The following is a 16,898-nucleotide window of genomic DNA, read 5'->3' on the forward strand; positions in this document are numbered from 1 at the left end:
TGAAAATGTTTCCCTGATCCTTTCTATTAGATGAGATTAAATCACATTCAACAAAGCTGCTGGTTGTCACTTGGAAGACATTAAGAGGGAAGAAGTACATATATTTTGCCATTCCTATTCACATAAGTTAAGGAAGGCTTATCTGTGTTCAGTGAGATCATACTTTATATTCTTCCAAGCAGTACTATAGGTATCTCTTCTGTAACTTTATCTTCTGGATGTCCTTTATCTTCTGGATGTCCTCTGGGGTCTGCATGCAGAGAATCTACATTGATACAATTTTATCCATTTTATCTTTTCATTCCAAGTGATGACTAAGACCTCATTCAACCTGGGATGAATTGATTGCATAAATTTTGTCCTCCTTTAGTAAGTGGTACCTGTAGTAAATTCCAGTTTTATTAGGGAATGATTGTGTCCAAGATAAGGAACTGTGATAAAAGGTAGCACTTGCTGTCAGTGTTCTGAAACAAAAAAACAATTTTAATGTAGTTAGTTAGGCCCTTAATAAGTTGAATCAGGTGATGGGCATGAACTTCAAAGATGCACTCAGGGAAGGCAAGTTAAAGTCTCCCAGCATCATAAGCCAAGGGAACCATCATCAACTTAGACACAATATCAAGCAGCAAGGGATTGGTATAGCAAGTAATAGTTCTAACATCCCAAAGGTCCAACCTCACAATAGATGCTCTCCTCTTCATCTTTTGCATGTTCAGAAGAATAAACCAGAATTCCATGCCTATTTAGCAGATTGAATTTTTGAATTTTTTTTTCACACATGTATCAATGTTTATGCTTGGAAATGAATATATCATTGTTTAAACAATCAATTTCAATAATTTTTGAGCCATCTATTAAGTTACATTTTTCTCATTTGCAAGAAATATATCACAAATTTTACTGAACATTTTGTTTGATTTGTTAAATTCTGGCTTATTCTTCCTCTCATTTTTATTAGAGAAGAATGAGTATGTAATCTCACTATTTTCTATAGTTTGTGTTACCTTACAGTAAAATATTACACTATGATTTAACAATGCATGTGGGCTTTTGTACTAGTTAGTAGACAATTAGTAGTAGTCTTTAAATTCAGGTTTCTGATACATAGGCAAATGAAAATATTACTACATGAATTTTTATTAATGTCAAACATTAATGTTTGAAGACATTGATATCAATTTGAATAACTTGAAAATGTTTTTTTTTTATTTAAAAATTGAACTTTATAGCTATAATTCCCAGACTTTGTACTGTAGTGCCCTATGCTGCAAACTTGTAGGGGCATTGTTGGATCACAACTACTTGCTCGAGGTAGTTCACCATTTTAGGGCATAATGAAAAATTATTAAGATACTGCAGGCTCTGTGGATCAAGAAAGTTTGGGAACCATTATCTATACTCTCTTCTTTAAAAGATTTATGACCAATCACTTACCAGACCAGTTGAAATTACAACAGATTGAAAAACAATTTATAACCCAGTTCTGGAGTTCCAGTGGCTGCATATTTACTTGCAGTCACATGCCTCATTTAGGATGGTTGGCAAATGACTCATCTTTATGGCCTATTGCTGTGTTCTGAGATTTATGATTTTTTTTGCTGGTTCTCTGGCAAAAAAATATGCCAATAGGAATACATTGATTTATCTAACGACTGCTGTACCTACTTAACAACCATGGTATTCTCTTAGTGGTTGCTGCAAAAATGTCATAAAATCAGACCTGTTCATGTGGGGGCCTTAATATAAAACTCATAACTTGCTATGGAAATTCCAGGTTCCATTATGTTTATATGTCAGGAACACCTGTGTAGTATTATGATACAGTGACAAAATGTGCTAACCCAACTGCTAATAAGTTATTTGTTAGAAGTCTAAAAGATAAAATAGGATAAATTACTTTTGAGAGTAGGTTTTCTTGGTTGGATCCTAAGGAAACTTCTCTCATGTGACCAGGCAGATTAATACTCATAGTTTATTTTGTACTTGTAATATATCCTTAAACAGGGTTATTGATCGAATGTGTAAATGTAGTATTTACAAATCCTTTAATTGTATAGCCTACTAACCTAAATTCTGTTTTGTTTTGTGAATAAGTACAAAGTAAGATTATTGTGAGTATAAATATTAACACCTGTTAAGAGGCAATGACAATTTTCCATGAACATCTAATGATTCAGTTTGAGAGATGATAACCCAGCTGTCGTAGGTGTGGGTCTGGCCACTTGAGAAATATTTGCCTCTGTACATCTCTATCCATCCACTGAGGTCAGCTAAAGGTGGACACATTATATAGTTCTCTTAATCAAAGGCATCAGATCAACTGACAATTTATGTTTAGATTTTCTACTTCAGGAATTTTCCAAAGAGTAAATTGATCCCTGGAAGCACATACCTATATTTTTGGTGTCCTTCCCTTCCCCTAGGAACCTGCATAACTTCTTTGAACATTAGTATAAAAATTGCAGGTATTTATAGTTACTGCTTAAATCCAATTCAGTTTGCCAATTGCCACTACATCATCTTCTTCCTAACTTAAACAATAGCTTCTTTCCCACCTTCAGATGTTTCACAGATTGAGCAGTTTTATGGCTTACATCAAGTAAGCTTTCTTTTGACTAGAATTTCACAATTTTAATTACTCTCCTTTTGTACTATGATGACACAAAATACATTACTTTAAATAATGTAACTACTACTCTATGTTTATATTCCTTTAAATGATTCTGTTCAGGTCAACTATTTTTCTGCCTAGACTTAAATTTGGGGAGACAGAACACAATATATTTTTGACTATGCAAACCTGAATAACATGAGTATACATACTGCAGATAAAATACCAAGATCTTATTGTTGGATTTCACTAATGTATCTGTATTTGCAGGCATTATGCATAAAAGGTTAAAAGGGATATTCCTTTATTTGAAGTGCTGCAGTGTCAGGCTTAAATCTGTTCTATTCCTTTGCTAAACAGAATATAATGGTGAATAAGAGAGTCATCTTCTATTTCAGCATTAAATCCTAAACTCATGGCTTACTTTGTACAGTATTTGCAAGATAAGAAATAAAGGCTATATTCTTGCAAACTAAAAATATTATAAAATTTCAATACAGTCTTCTATTGGTGTTTATAAGCTGGACAACACAGCTTATAAAAATTGTGTCATTATACAAATATAGAACTTTGTATAAATAAGGACTAGCCAAGGAAGTTACCAGGAATCAACTCTTGAATGAAGGATTCTCCCTTACCCAAATGTCACCAACATGTGCTTTGCACTACACCATGCTAGCAGATATTTGGTCTTCCCAGACCACTTAAACCAATCCATTTAAAATGAAATAAAATTTACATTTGAAATAAACATCCATTCCTGAGAGTAAAAGGGATGAAGGTGAATGAGGTTATTATTACTGTTACTACTATTATTGTTGTTTTAATTTTTTTATTGAGAATAGTGCACTAGTTAGTAAATTGAATAGTTCAAGCTTGTATTTTAGGAATAGCGCAAGCCTGTTTCAGGGAAGGATGGTCAATTGATCACTGCCTCTTTCTCCATCATCTATCTGACAAATATCTTTCATCCTCAGTGAAAAGTTTGTGTTGCCTTCATCAATCTTAATAAACTTTTGATTCAATCTCCAGTTACGATCTTTGGGAGAAATTGGCTACTTTTTAAATTGAAGAATGGAGAATTGCCTTCTATTATTACTTGTTTTGATTATGAAATTACATTAAAACAATTTGTTGCAAGTTCATTGTGGCCCTCTATCAATTTTTCTCTCTTTCAATTCCTATTTAAAAGGGTGTATGTGTGTGTGAAACAAGGATAAATCTTAGTAGCTATCCTTTTAAATGTTATATTGTGTGATATAATTTTATCAAAAACTGAACTCTTACACTGCCAAATTAACCTGTCTCAGTTCTTTTCCACTGACCTGAAGGGAGAATCCAGGATGGGTAGTCTCTAGTCTCATAGCTCTGCAGACCGACCGAGTTGAAAAACTGAGGACACCCCACCCCCGGTAACGGTCCCCAGTTCTTCACTCGGTCTCAGCGTGTTCAGACCACCCTTTAAGGGCTCTGAATAGTTAAGATTGTAGAAGAATCTTCACCCCCTGGATTGAGCTTTTTTTCTTAGAGAGGCTTAGAACAGGTTTGACAGCTAGCCAGCTTGCTGGTTTAGCACTTTTGTTTTTTGCGCCTTTTCTCCGTTCACATTTTTTTGATTACTTTTTAAATTTTATTTGCTGGTTAGGGTTAGGGTTAGGGTTAGCTCTGTTTTCACTGGCAGAGGGTTGCAGGAGGCCATTGCAGCTGAAAACGGAGCTCAGGAGCCAGTTTTTGCTAGCAGGGCATTAGGCCGCCACAGGTGCGCCCAATACAAGTGAACATCCTGGCCATGCCCTTCCTAGCCACACCTACCCAGGCCCTCAGAGGTCAAACACAACCCTGATGCAGCCCTCAATGAAATCAAGTTTGACATCCCTGCTGTAAACTACTTAGAGAGGGCTGTAAAGCACTGTGAAACAGTAATTCTGTGCATATGTGCTATTACTATTCCATTAATTGTCATTCAATTACATTACACCCATCTAACAGCTTCTATCTACTACGTGATCCCCAAGCTAATTGACAAGCCCATGTTTTAAGGGTCTTCTGGAAGGCCAACATTTGGGGAAGTGATACTTCTCATGCTGGAGACTTTGGCAGAAAAGGTTTCTTCTTAGGTTCTAACCAATGGCATTCCCTAGCAGGTGGGACCCACAAGATACCTCTCTTTCTGGGCCTGATGGGATGGATAGTTATAACTGGGGAAAGCTTTAAATCATGCATCTTATGTGTAGCATCAGAAATTTCTGGGTTTCACAACTCCTCTCTCTGATTTCTGGGACAGATGGCAAGCCAGATCTTCAGATCCTTCCAGAAGGCCACCTGACCTTGGGGAGAATGATTTTCCCTAAGCTGGATGTAGCAGCAGATATTAAACAATTAAGAATTAAATTTAAGGTTTTACAAGATATAAAAGAAAGTGGAACTGGATATACCAAATCTGAAAATATATTGTCAAGTCATCCATATGATCTGGAATACAGATTGGATTTTAGCACCATATAAGCTACATTGCCTCTTTCAAAAAAGCAGAATTTAGGAGAGGTCTACATAAATATGAAAAGTACAGAAAATCATTCTATAAAAATATAGTATGGACTTATTTTTTCTGCCCAATGTTAAATATATATTTTCATGAATAAATGTTTGCTAAAATCAATCAATCATTAACAACAAAAATGGAATCATTCAAACATTTTTCTCAGAATTTCAGCAGTGTGATTGTGGTTTCAGTATCTCCAAATGAGCAATAACCTAGAAGGAATTACAAAGACGAGGTGAGAAACTCAAATTCAGTTGGATTGAATTTCAAATACTGATAACACATAGTGCAAAACATCTAGAGTATATACATATTGTTGCTGAAATATGATGTAGACTGAGCAAATTAAAGGTCACATGATTAAATTGATATAGAACTTAAACAGGACAATTAATATGCAATAATGGAAGACAAGTTTTTCCCCAAAACAAATGATATAATTACTTACTGTATATATGTACATTCATCTACCTGATTTTTACTCAAGGAATCTGATAATTCTTTGAGTAAGGCAGATCAGGGAATAGATAGTGCAAGGAGTAGTGAACTCTCATTCTTATCTATATAATCCTAAAATTTTTATGACCTTTCTGAGTGAAATGGCGCATCTAAGTGCAACAATTTTGAATCTAATTTTTGTACCTTAAATGGGCTAATTTACAAAATGACCAGATACATGACTCCTGAGGGAATAAAATTTGGGGAAATAATGCTTCAGTGCTATTGGCTGTTGCTGTAAACAAGTTTTTCGATATTTTCCTTGTTTTGCAATCGCTCATTCCCTCCCGTACCCAACAGCAGCCTCTTACATGCCTACTGGGTAGGGTAGGGTAGGTAGGTTCCTAATGCTGCCCACCATTCTTGCAAAGAAACAGCAGGAAGTCAGAAGTCGTTTTGATTCCATTAGTTTTTTGCCTCCCCTTGATTGCTATGTTCCTCTTGTTTAGATAAGGAAATAGTTCTGATATTATAACCCAAGAGAGCATGGGATTTTAGTAAGATATAATAATAGAAAATTGAAAACCTCCCTCTTATACCAAACAGAAACTGGATGGGATTGTTTTGAGTTTCTTACTCCTTTGTCTTTCCCAAGAGTGTACTGTTGTTTATTTAATATTAATTGCATTCCTTCTTCAATATCATCTCCATATTTTACACTACAACTGTTAAAAATACAAATTAGAAAATTTAAAAATAATAGCAAGATAATTAAAAACAAGAAAAACAGAAAAGATAGTAGTGGTAGAAATAAATCTTAATGAAGGATGTGGGTTTTTGACAGTTTACAATATACTGGGTGAGTGGGAAACCAAATGTACTTAAAGAATGTGTTCCATTGCCTGGAGCTGATCAGGCTAGAGGAGCTGCTGGTGGGGGAGGGGTTGAAAGCATTAGGATCTGATCTAGTTAATTGGGCAGGGTCATAGCAGGAGAATCTTGTCTCTGAGATTGTCAGAATATAAGCCATTTAGGATTGATTTTAAAGGTCACCTGTTAGAGCAAGATTTTGATTGAAAGAATCCTCACTTAGCTAACTATAGAGGCAATGAATCAGAATTCTATCTGAACATCCAGATAGAACATCCCTTGTACCCAAGGCAAAGATAGCGTGTTCTCTATAGAGAAAGTCTGCATTTGGGCAAATTTTTAGCAGCCTCAATTCTGCAAATATTACTTGTAAGTACAGTTGTTACTTTTCCAATAATTCTTAAAGAGGTACTAGTTTTAGTAGGCACAGGACAACAATAAAAATGTAATCTTAGAGGCGGGGAAAAGCAGCTGAAAATCTCAGGGTGTACATGAATGTAAAATAAAAGTAGTGATCCTGGCTTTTGTTTTTGGCCAGCAAGAGTTTACTCTGGAAAAATGGAAACAAAAATTGTGGATTTTAATTCTTTGGAATTATTCTCTCTTTTATATATATATATATATATATATATATATATATATATATATATATATATATATATATATATATATATATATATATATATATATATATATATATATATATATATATATATATATATATATATATATATATATATATATATATATATATATATATATATATATATATATATATATATATATATATATATATATATATATATATATATATATATATATATATATATATATATATATATATATATATATATATATATATATATATATACACACACATACATACATACATACATACATACATACATACATAATTGGTTTTTAAAACAAACATAAACAAACAAAACATAAAAACATCAAGCCATCTTCCATATATGTACATACAGTGTGCCGGTTGGTTTACAAATTGTTTTGTGCTTCCATTTCATAGTCTTCAATTATAATTACATGTATATCATCTCGTATTTTCAATCAATATATTAAATACATTAATATCATTATTAATCATTTGACTATACTTTTATTCATTCATGTTTTCCAAAATGATCATATTTTACTTAATTTGTTTTATAACAGTTCCTATCATCGTCCCTGATCTATCCTAGAATCATTTTGTAGATATAATTAGAAAAGAATACATCTTTATAAATTTATTATTTTCTAAAAGTCTACATATTTCATTACTATATTTTATTGTCTAACCATTGATAGAATAGATCCCAAATTTTATAAAATTGTTTATCATCTTGTTCTCTAATTTCAAATGTCAATCTACTCATTTCAGCACATTCCAATATTTTCTTAATGATTTCCTCCTGTGATGGTGTTTTCTCATTTTTCCAGTTTTTAGCAAATACAATCCTAGCTGCTGTTAATACATTTACAATCAGGTATTTCAAGTCTTTACTATATATTTCAGGTAAAATTCCCAATAAAAATATTTCTGGTTTCAAATCTATATGCTTTTTTGTCATTTTTTCCAACCACGTGTGGATTTTAGTCCAGTATTTTTTAGCATCTGCACAAGTCCACCACATATGGTAATATGAGCCAGGTATCTGATGACATTTCCAACATTTTTCGGATTTATTCTTGAACAGTCTTGCTATTGTCGGGGGAAGTGCCACCTGTAAAACATCTTATACAGATTTTGTTTATATGCTGTTGACATTATCATTTTATAATTTTGAGACCACAATTTTTGCCATTTCTCAAGATTAATCCCATATCCAAAATTCTTCCCCCAAGCAATCATAATTTCTTTAACTTGTTCCTCTTCTAGTTTAATTTCTAATAAATATCCATACAATTTTTAATCACCTTTTCATCAGTACCTGTCAAAATCTTATCTAAGTCAGTCAGTTTATCATAGAAACCTTCTGTTTTAGAATCTTTATCATACCTTGAATGTATTTGCGCATATGAAAACCAATTCATCTTTATACCTTGTTCCTCTAGTTTTTGTATAGATTTGAGTTCACCTTTTTCATTCAATATTTCACCATATCTAACTGTTTGTTCCTTTTTGTATATTATAGGATAAGAAAATGCTTCAATCGCCAGACTGGAATTTTCAAATAACATTGTCTTTTAATCTTCTCCCAATTTAACCACAGAGACTCCTGTATATAACGTCTTCTAAAGCAGTGGTCCCCAACCTTTTTTGTACCAGGGACCAGTTTCACGCAGAAACACTTTTTCAAGGACCGGCGGGGAGGAGTCCGAGTTTGGTGGTTTGCTTGCAGACGTTTCATTACCTGACTAGGTAACATCTGATGTTGTTACCTAGTCGGGTAATAAAACGCCTGCCAGCAAACCACCAAGTTCAGGGAGCGCCAATGCCTCCTCATTGCAACCCTGAGCGACAGATATTCTCTTATATTGGGACATTTAAAACATAGGGTTTCAGCTGCAGATTCAGGAACTGCGCCGGGCTGAGGAGCGCCTTCAAAACTGAGCGCTGGGCGGCGGCGGCCCATGGCTGTCTCCGCGGCTCAGGACAAGTCCCTGCAGGACGGCTGAGAAGCCCCGCCTCCCTCGGCCCTGCCTCCCTCAGCCTCATCCTCAGGTGTCTGCCTCGTTCCTCTCTCAGTCGCTCTCTCACTCCTCCACTAGCCCGGAAGAAACTGCTTCAAAGAAGCCGGCAGGGTGGCTTTTCCTGTCGCGCAGCTCCTCCGCGCCCGCTCACCCCCACCCCATCGCCTGTGGTTCAATCCAGTGCTCCGTTCTGCCTGCCTGCCTGCCTGCCTTCGTTTCTGGTTGTTTCGGAGAAGCTTCGGCTGAGAAAAAGAGGCGAATAGTTATTATTCTCAGCCGAAGCTGCTCCGAAACAACCAGAATCGAAGGCAGGCAGGCAGGCAGAACGGAGCACTGGATTGAACCTGGATTGATTGGCGGCGGGGTGGGGGTGAACGGGCGCTCGGGGGAGCTGCGCCGACAGGAAAAGCCACCCTGCCGGCTTCTTTGAAGCAGTTTCTTCCTGGGCTGGTGGAGGAGCGAGAGAGCGACTGAGAGGAACAAGGCGGGAGGAAACCGAAGCCACTGAGCCGAGAGCAGGACAGGCTTTGGTTGCTTCCTCCCTCCCTTCTTTCATTTGTGTCCTTGATCCCTGATCCCAGCAGCATTCACTGAAGGCGAAGAAAGCATTCACCGAAGGCGAAGAAAATAATTTTTATTTTATTTTTTATTTTTATTTTCTTTGCGGCCCGGTGCAAAGTGATCCACGGACCGGTACCAGTCCGCGGCCCGGTGGTTGGGGATCCCTGTTCTAAAGTACCGCTGTGTTTTAGTTCCTTTATACCATAAAAAAGCATGCCACCTCAACAACAGGTCATGTCCTTCTAATGTCAGCAATCTAGTATTTCTTAATGTTATCCATTCCTTAACCCACATCAAATTTGTAGCTTGGTAATACAACTCCCAATTAGGCAAACCAAATCCTCCTCTTATTCTAGCATCTTGCAAAAGTTTTAACTTTATTCTCACTTTCTTACCTTGCCATATATATTTCAACACAATTTTATTTAAATCTTCAAAGTAGTCTTTTCCAAGCCTAATTGGAATTGTTTGAAACAAATATAAAATTCTGGGTAATATATTCATCTTGATTGTTGATATTCTCCCTATTAATGACAGTTGCAAATTTTCCCATTTCGCCAAATCTAGCGCTATCTGCTGTTTAAGTTTAATATAATTATTCTTTTTTAGTGTACTGCATCTTGCTGTCAAGTATATCCCCAAGTACTTGATCTTATTTGTGACCTGAATTTTCAATAGGTCTGCCAATTCTTCCTTTTGTCTTGATAGCATATTCTTTGTCAAGATCTTTGTCTTATTTTTATTTATTTTCAAACCAGCCACCTTTCCATATGTCTCTATCTTTTCTATCAATTTTAATGCTGTTTCTAGTGGGTCTTCTAAGATAAAAACCAGATCAACTGCAAATGCTTGCAATTTAAATTCTTCCTTTTTAATTTTCATTCCTTTTGTTAAGCCTGGATTCCCCAACGAGTGTTAAGGAAAACAAACTAAACAGAACGTGCAGCGAAGTCAGATAGGAAGACAGGTAAATGTGTGAGATAAGGTTTGTAGTTAATGCGCAGTAAAAATACAGATACGCTTGTGCTATCAAAAATATAGTGTATTCTATTTAAGAATTATAGCATAGTCATGTAAACAGTCCATTAGTCAAATACCAAATTCAGTCAAGTCTTGTCGAGGATACTCTAAGTCCGTGTCGAATAGCCAGTGTCAGTACACATATAATAAATCTGTCCAAAACTTATCTTCTCTCCTTTGAGAAATATCTTCAAAATAATCCAACACTTCTTCTCCTCCCCGATCCAGCAAGAATGCAGTCTTCAATAAGCCAGCCAGTAAGAGCCAGAGAGTTCCTTGCTGCTTATATAGTACTTTTACAGCTGCACCCTTAATTACATTCCTTTAACTTAAAGTCACATACACTTTATGTGACAAACCATGATTCATCATTTTATTATCTTTACCCAAAACAGTTAGGGTAAAACAATGTTATCCCTAACATTCTCCCCTTTTGGGTAATAATAATAAATATTACAATAATATATCCATTTACACTTTCAAATCATAATTGTCACAACTCTCTTTAAATTTTACAACACTTTGAGCTTTTGTAAACTGGTCTGCAATATTTTCTTCCGTCATGCAGTACTCAAGTTTAATTAGACCATTTTTTACAGATTCTCTAACATTTAAGTATCTTAGATCAGTATGCTTTGATCTAGTCTTTACAGCAATATTAGTAGCTAATTGTATAGCTGCCTGGTTGTCCTCATACACAATAATAGAATCTTTAACAGTTATACCCATGTCTAATAATAACTGTTTGTACAGAATTAAGTCAGTGCATAGTAATGACAGACATGAAAATTCTGCTTCCATCGTTGACAAGCTAATATGCTGTTGTCTGATTGACCTCCATCCTATTAGTGTCTTACCAAATAATATAACCATCCCAGATGTTGATTTTTTAGTGTTTATGTCAGTTGCAAAACTTGCATCTGCATAGGCACTAAGATTCAAATCACCTTTTGGCTCTAGATACAATGCATGATGCATTGTTCCTTTAAGATATCTTAAAATTCTCTTTAGTGCTTGCCAATGACATTGATGTGGATCATTATTATATCGTGCCAGCTGATTAATACTATAAGCTATATCTGGCCTTGACCAATTGCTTATATATGATAAGCTACCAATCAAAGATTGATATATGGTCTTATCAAATTTGGGACTTTGAGCATTAATTTTGCAAATTTCCTGACTCATTGGAGTCTTTGCAGGCTTACAAAGTTCCATTTTATACAATTTAATTAATTGGCAAATTTTATCCTCTTGTGATATCTTAAATCCTTTTGTGGTTTTATTAATTGTCAATCCTAGATACTTTTTAATTTCACCTAAATGCTTTAATTTTATCCTTTTGGCTAATAATGAAATAATCTCAGTAGCTTCATTATTGGTCTTAGTAATCAAAGCAATATCATCTGTAAATAATAACAATAATGACACCGTTCCATTATTTTCTCTTTTAAACATACATGGATCTGCTAAACCAGATTTAAACCCTATATTGTTTAATTCTTTCACAATATATTGGTTCCATTCATAGCCAGATTGTTTCAATCCATATAAACTCTTCTTGAGTTTCCAACAATCATTGCTATTTACTTTATTATCATTTATACCAACTGGTTTTTTCAAATATATTGTATGCTGCAATGGTGCATGCAAATATGCAGTTTCTACGTCTAAATGGTTAACAATATAATTATTCTTAGCTGCCCACACTAAAGCGGCTCTTAAAGTTGTCGCCTTAAGATTTGGTGCAAATACCTCATCAAAGTCAAATACATTTTGGTTAAATCCTTGTGCTACTAACCTAGCCTTATAAGTTACTTTCCCATTATTTCCAGTCTTTACTTTGAATATCCATTTGCACCCAATGGATTTTTCTCCTGGAGGTAATTTGGTTTCTTCATAAACCTTCATTTTCTTTAATGAATTTAACTCTTTTTCCATTGCCTTTTGCCAATTCTCCTGATCCTTAGCAGGATACATCTTAAGTTCATCTATGCTAGTAGGAACCTTATTTACTTGGCAAACAATACTTGCCTGATACCTTTCAGGTGGTTTAGTTATACGGGTTGTGCGTCTAGGTATAACAGGACTTACAGGTGGACTTTCCTTTATTTCCTGTTCTTGACTATCTATCTCTTCTTGATCAATTATTTCCTCTTGATCTGATTCTATTTGCTCTTCATGAACTTCTTCCTTAATTGGACTTTTCTTATAACTAGTCTTATCTTTCTGCCTCTTATAGTGTTCTATAATAACATCATTATCTGAATCCTGCTCTAATCTATTCCATCCTATATGTTCTAGGAATTGTGCACTAGCACTGCAGTATACTCTAGATGTACCTGGTTCCCAGAATCTATAAGATCTATGGTTTGCTTGATATCCAACAAAAACTAATCTTTTAGCTCTACGTTGTCCTTTGTGCCTGAGTTGTGTAGGGATATGCACCCATGCTGGTGCACCAAATGTGTGAATATAACTCAAATCAGGTTTCCTACCATGCCAAAGAGTGAATGGTAATTCACCTGTTGTTGAATTAACAACATTGTTTAATATGTGATTCCCACACATTATAGCTTCTCCCCACAAATTGTCAGGTAATCCAGAATCAGATAACATTGTTCTTCCCATTGATTGCAGTGTTTGGCCTCGTCTCTCTATAAATGCATTATGTTGAGGCCTATATGGTGCAGACTTTTTATGTTGAATACCTGCCATTCTAAGTCTACTCTGGAATTTATTATTTGTAAATTCCGCACCATTATCTGTTATAAGAGTTACTAATTTCTTTTTAGTTTTCCTCTCTGCAAATTTTAACCAATTAAAGAAATTTGTATACGCTTTCAGTTTTTCTTCATTAGAAAACAGAAACCATACCTAGAATACCTGGTCCATTATGCTTAATATGTATCTAGCACCACCTACACTTGGCTTTTTAGGACCTATTATATCGGCAAATACTACCTCTAAAGGCTCTTTGGTAGTAAATCCATCATCTCTATTTGCCGGTATAACTTTGCTTTTGTTTTGATTACAAGCAGAACATTGCAAATACTTATTACAAGGTTTCAAACTTATTCCTTTAGATAGTTGAACACTTCTCTTAATCATTTTAAAATTTAAATGACCTAACCTTCGGTGTAACAAGTGAATACATTCATTATGAGGTTTCTTATTTTCATAAACTGTGTTAACCACTTTTAAACCATTATCATTTAACACATATAAGTCACCTCTTAAAGATGCAGTAATTTTCTTACCTTCTTTTTCAATTAAACAAGTATCTCCCCTAAAGGTAACTGTGTATCCTAATCTAACCAACATTCTAACAGAAAGCAAATTAAATTTAAGTTGAGGTACATATAACATTTTTATGTTCTCCTTTATACTAGAACAATGAGCAATACCTTGACCTTTTGCCTTCAATTTCCATCCATTTGCCAGTGAGATATGCTGTGAACTCATGGACATTTTTACAAATTTTTTGTTATCATTTGTAATACAGTGGGATGCACCACTGCCAACCACCCATAAATTATTTTTTACAACTCCATTACTATACATTGCTAACTCATACTTCTTATTTCTTCTTCGATGGCTTACAGCATTCTGGCTTGCATTCTGGCGCTTTGGCTTCTTACAAAATCTTGATAAATGTCCTCTCCTTCCACAATTAAAACACCTTTTAATTGCGAATGCAGTAGGAGATTCATTATTTTCCTTTTGAGGTTGCTCTCTCCTTAACTGATCTCTTTCAAGCCTTCTTCTGGCCTCTTCAATCAATCTGCCAGTGATATCAGTTAAAGTTAGGCTTTCTTTAGGCAATATTTCAAGGGAAGTTACATAGTCATAAAAACTTTCGTCTAATGAAGATAGAATTATGTAGACCTGGTGTAGTTCAAAGAAAATTAATTCCTTCTCATGAAGTTCTTGGAAAATGCTTTTCATAGTATTCAAATGACTCAGCATATCACCATTCTTTTGTAGATACGTGCGGAAAAGCTTCCGTGTTAGATTTATGTGAGCACCAACGTTATCTCGGACATAAATCCTCCTCAGTTTTTGCCAACACCCAACAGCTGTTTGCTCTCCTCGTATATGAACAAGTTGCTGATCAGTTAATGATAATCCTATGATGCAAAGTGCTTGCTCATTTTTCTCTTTAAATTCTTTTATCTTTAGACTATCTTCCTCATCTTCAGGATCCCATTCTTCTACGTTTGGTGGATTCTCAATTATGTTCCACAGACCTTCTCTTCGTAGAAGTAGACTACATTTCATAGACCATGAAACATAGTTTGTTCCATCCAGCTTGGATATAAGGGACAAACTTTGTAGACTGACTTGTGCCATGTTTCACTATATGGATATAAAACTATAATTGATAAAACACAGCTGTCTGTTTACTGTAACGTGTAACAACACAAAATCTCATTTTTTACATAAACCTGTTTTTATCCTAGTTAAACTGACTTTGCAGTCTCTCTGGGCCCATAACCAGTGTTAAGCCTAGATTCCCCAACGAGTGTTAAGGAAAACAAACTAAACAGAACGTGCAGCGAAGTCAGATAGGAAGACAGGTAAATGTGTGAGATAAGGTTTGTAGTTAATGCGCAGTAAAAATACAGATACGCTTGTGCTATCAAAAATATAGTTTATTCCATTTAAGAATTATAGCATAGTCATGTAAACAGTCCATTAGTCAAATACCAAATTCAGTCAAGTCTTGTCGAGGATACTCTAATTGCAAAGTCCGTGTCGAATAGCCAGTGTCAGTACACATATAATAAATCTGTCCAAAACTTATCTTCTCTCCTTTGAGAAATATCTTCAAAATAATCCAACACTTCTTCTCCTCCCCGATCCAGCAAGAATGCAGTCTTCAATAAGCCAGCCAGTAAGAGCCAGAGAGTTCCTTGCTGCTTATATAGTACTTTTACAGCTGCACCCTTAATTACATTCGTTTAGCTTAAAGTCACATACACTTTATGTGACAAACCATGATTCATCATTTTATTATCTTTACCCAAAACAGTTAGGGTAAAACAATGTTATCCCTAACACCTTTTATACTCTTTTCGTCTCTAATATTTCTGTTTAACACTTCCAGAGTTAATACAAATAGCAAAGGGGATAGTGGGCACCCTTGTCTTGTTCCTTTTCTTATATCGATAGATTCCGTCAGTTCTCCCTCTATCATTACCTTTGCCATCTGCTTATGATATATAGCTTCTATTGCTTGAATAAATTTTCTAGCAAAGCCCATCTGTTCCAGCAGTAATAACATGAATCGCCAGTTCACATTATCAAATGCCTTCTGTGCATCTAGAAATATCAAAGCCATTTGTTTTTCGGGATGTGCCTTGTAGTATTCCAAAGTGTCCAAGATTACTCTCATATTGTCTTTGATTTGTCTCTTTGGCAGAAATCCATTTTGGTCAGGATGAATAAAATTATTTAAATATTTTTTAAGTCTTTCTGCCAATATTGAAGAAAAGATTTTATAATCTGTGTTTAGTAGGGAGATAGGTCTATAGTTCTTGATTTGTAATGAATCGGTCTCCTCTTTTGGAACAAGTGTGATATAAGCTGACCATGATTTAGGTATCCTCTTCTTTAATCCTCTTCATTCATAATTTCTAGCAATGGAAAATTCAATGATTCTTGTAATGTTTTGTAAAATTCTGCCGGAAGTCCATCTGGGCCTGGTGCCTTTCCATTATTTTGTTTCTTAAGTGCTTCAGTTAATTCCATCATCGTTATATTGCTTTCTAACATTGTTTCAATCTCTTTAGGTATCTGGGGTAAATTGCATTCTGTAAATACTGTTTAACTTTTTCCTCATTGATATTCTCTTGTGTGTATAGTTTCCCATAATAATCTCGAATAATTTCCTTCTTCTCTTTACTACCATAGCAAACTTGGCCTTGGTCATCTATTAATTGCAATATTTTCCTTGATTCTTTCTCCTTTCTCAATTTATATGCTAACCATCTACCTGGTTTATTTGCATCTTCAAAATAGTTCTGTTTGGCACCTCTAATTTTTGGTGCTAATTCTTCTTTTTCTATTAGAGCCATTTTATGTTTGGTTATATCCAAACGAATTATTGGAAAATGGAATTATTCTCTTTAATGTAATCTAGTTTTTCAAAATTGTGAATATTAATAAACAGACTCAAAATCAAAATATTTGAAGTTAAAGATACATGGAAAAATC

General features: G+C 34.8%; 1 protein-coding gene across 2 annotated transcripts in view; it reads left to right on the forward strand.

Moving 5' to 3' along the window:
* The window catches only part of GPATCH8 (G-patch domain containing 8), a 116,286-nt gene that overhangs the window by 16,039 nt on the left and 83,349 nt on the right, over positions 1-16,898 (forward strand). The window lies entirely within an intron of this gene.

Source organism: Notechis scutatus, chromosome Z (assembly GCF_049901735.1).
Source record: "Notechis scutatus isolate UNSWTSFEM ecotype Mainland chromosome Z, rNotScu1.2, whole genome shotgun sequence".
NCBI lineage: Eukaryota > Metazoa > Chordata > Lepidosauria > Squamata > Elapidae > Notechis > Notechis scutatus.